Source organism: Glycine max, unplaced genomic scaffold (genome assembly GCF_000004515.6).
Source record: "Glycine max cultivar Williams 82 unplaced genomic scaffold, Glycine_max_v4.0 scaffold_253, whole genome shotgun sequence".
NCBI lineage: Eukaryota > Viridiplantae > Streptophyta > Magnoliopsida > Fabales > Fabaceae > Glycine > Glycine max.
In genome coordinates, this window is record NW_024464829.1 from 5,625 (window position 1) to 8,417 (window position 2,793).

The 2,793-nt window shown below is 34.0% G+C and overlaps 1 non-coding gene across 1 annotated transcript; it reads right to left on the minus strand.

The window, feature by feature from the left end:
- Window positions 1-209: 209 nt before the first annotated feature.
- On the minus strand, window positions 210-303 carry LOC113001035 (small nucleolar RNA snoR126). The gene has a single exon (XR_003266367.2). It is a non-coding gene; the product is annotated as a small nucleolar RNA snoR126 (small nucleolar RNA).
- Between the last annotated feature and the right edge of the window lie 2,490 nt (window positions 304-2,793).

Sequence of the window (2,793 nt, forward strand, 5' to 3'; positions counted from 1 at the left end):
CCTGCCACTTCACACCAAACTTTAAGGACTTCTTGTCATACATTTTTTTAATTTGTTTTTTCAATTGTCTTCTCCTTGTAGAAGGGTTGCATTGTATCAATCAGCTTATAATGCATATAAGGAAATAAATGAACTTAAATCGTTTATAGCAAAGATGTGCAATGAGTTCTAAGTTCTAACAGTTAAACATAAGTTGAAAGGAGATGTTAGAGGCTGAGACACGCACAAACATTGTCATCACAGACAAAACAACTTGCTTTGGTCCTTATCAGAATCAAGGAATGTTCTCAGTCATCACAGCCCTTGCTCATATTAAAAAGAACAATAGAAGAACCCAAATTAAAAAATGTAAAAATAAATAAAAATGCTGCGGGGGAGGGTCGCCTTCACTGGAAATCACCCCAACATAAAAGAGCAGCAAGTTTTTTTTTTTCTGGTGCATGACAAAAAAACAAAAAAGGAGGAAGTGGGTAAAAGAAGAAAAAAAATGCAGTAAAGGTGCACCATATGGCTATGGATGAGATGAATCTGAGGGTCTATAAGTGTATCCACAATAAACCACACACAAGGGGTTTATACAAGCCTTCGTTTGACCAATCCACCTATAATAAGCTAGGAAATGGCTTTGTTTGTTTTATCAGTTGCTAGGAAAGGGATTTGTTTCACATTATATCCTCTAAATCTAAACTGTAACTAATAAGTTCAAGCAGAGGAGGGAGATTGTCAAAAGTAACCCTAAATACATTCATTCAAACACTACTACAATTTTTAGATTTAACATCGCACGGTTAACATCGGTTATTCATTATAGTTAATTTTGTTTCAAAACCAGTTAGTTTTTCTTACCCATTCGTATTACTATGATTATGTTTCAAAAATATAGTCATTCATTGCTCCTATCTATTAGACACTTAGTTTCAAAAATATAGTTTTCATATGTGTTTGTTTGTAGTCGGCACACGTTTTGATGCATGCTTAGATCAATCCAAGAATCTTGTGACATTGGATTCAACTAGCGTTTGAGACTTGTTAATACTAAAACAAACACACCCTTCCTCGTCTAATTTTAGGTTTGGGATGTAATAGATACGATACTAGGCAGAGTTATGTTTGATCATTCAAGTTCTGATACCATTAAGATATGTAAGCAGTAACTAATAAATGAGAGAAGGAATATGGATAAATTATACACTATAATATTCATTGGGTTAATGTATATCCATAGTTTCAAAGACTAATTCAATCCTGAGGCTTGTGTATCTCTTGTGACTGTGACAGTGCGAATGCAAAGAAGATTCTCTCTATTGTTCAATGGCTCATGCCATTGACCAACAAATAGTGCTTGTATTATACTTATTCTACAAAAAGCATTCTCATATAGAATTTTTTTTTTTTTGGGTGGTTGAGATTTTGTGTGTTTGCTAGGTAGGAGAGGGAGATAGGTATGCCAGTGGATGTGATTATTGTTGGAAAATAAAATAAAAAATGAAAGAAAATAAATATGAAGAAGATGCACAGTCTTGAATTAAATAACAAAATAGCAGTAGTAAATTAAATTTAATTGACAGCACATGAATAATGCATTATAACATACAATAAGCACAAGAAAAAAAATTAAGGGAAGAAAGATATAGTCTGGGTTGAAGCGCGTAAACGCTATCCTTAGAGAGAAAACGCCCCCACTGCACGGGTAAGAAATTCTGATTGCGCTCCTCTCCCAAGATACGACAACCCGTTGGTTCCGATCGTGTGCAGCGAAAGGATCCCCGAACCTTATGAACACCAATGCTCTTACTCTCAAGAAATAAATTATTTTATAAGAGAAGAAATAGAAAATTTTGGGAGAAAAAGGTGAGACTGTTGTTCTGTCCCCTTTTTAGAAATGAGGAAAGATAATATATAGGCACAGATCACCTTAAGCAACAAACAAAATATGACCGTTGGAAATATGACCATTGGAAACTAACCTACAGTTGTCAAAACAAATCTAACAAACTAGTTTGACTCATTAAAACAAAATCTTAAGAAAATCTAAAATAAATATTTTATTTTATAAAATAGAATTAATATAATTAATATATTTATAAATTTTAAATTAAAACACCGACATTCCCCCACATAATTTAAAATTTTAAGATATATTTTTCTAAAAGATAATTTGTATAGAAACATGAGAGTAAGAGCATGTGATATTGTATTTCGGTATAAGGAACCTTCTGGGTTTGAGCCTTATACCTAGTGTTTATGAACTTCCATCCGAGAAAAATGTAGTGACTTGATTGTCTTGAACTACATATTCTTTAACCGGACTTTAGTACACAACCCCTACAATATTGGCGTTCAATTAGGTTCTAATCAGTGGTAGCGCGTTACACGGCCTTGCGCTTGTATCTTGTTTCGTGAGTGTCCCTTAAAGATTAGCCCATATCTCACAGTGGCGGCCCCATCACCACACTCACTAGGTGAATCCTCAAAGAGTGAGTTGTGACCCTCACCCCTACAATAATTGTCATCGGATTCATTAAGAGGTATTTTGTTTTTTTACCAAAAATATAAATATATAAATACCTCAACCTTAATATTGCCACAATTTATAATACACCTCGTCATAGGAATGAGAAACGGAACAACTCTGCCAAATTTCATTTTGGTGTACTTTAGTTAACAAACAATTTCGTTTTTACCCGTTGAACTCCATTCATGGGATCACCAATCACACGGAGACGGGTGTTCATTGTTGTAACTAAATAATGGGCTTTAATCTCATTCCCCTCGACGACTCAAATACTTGTT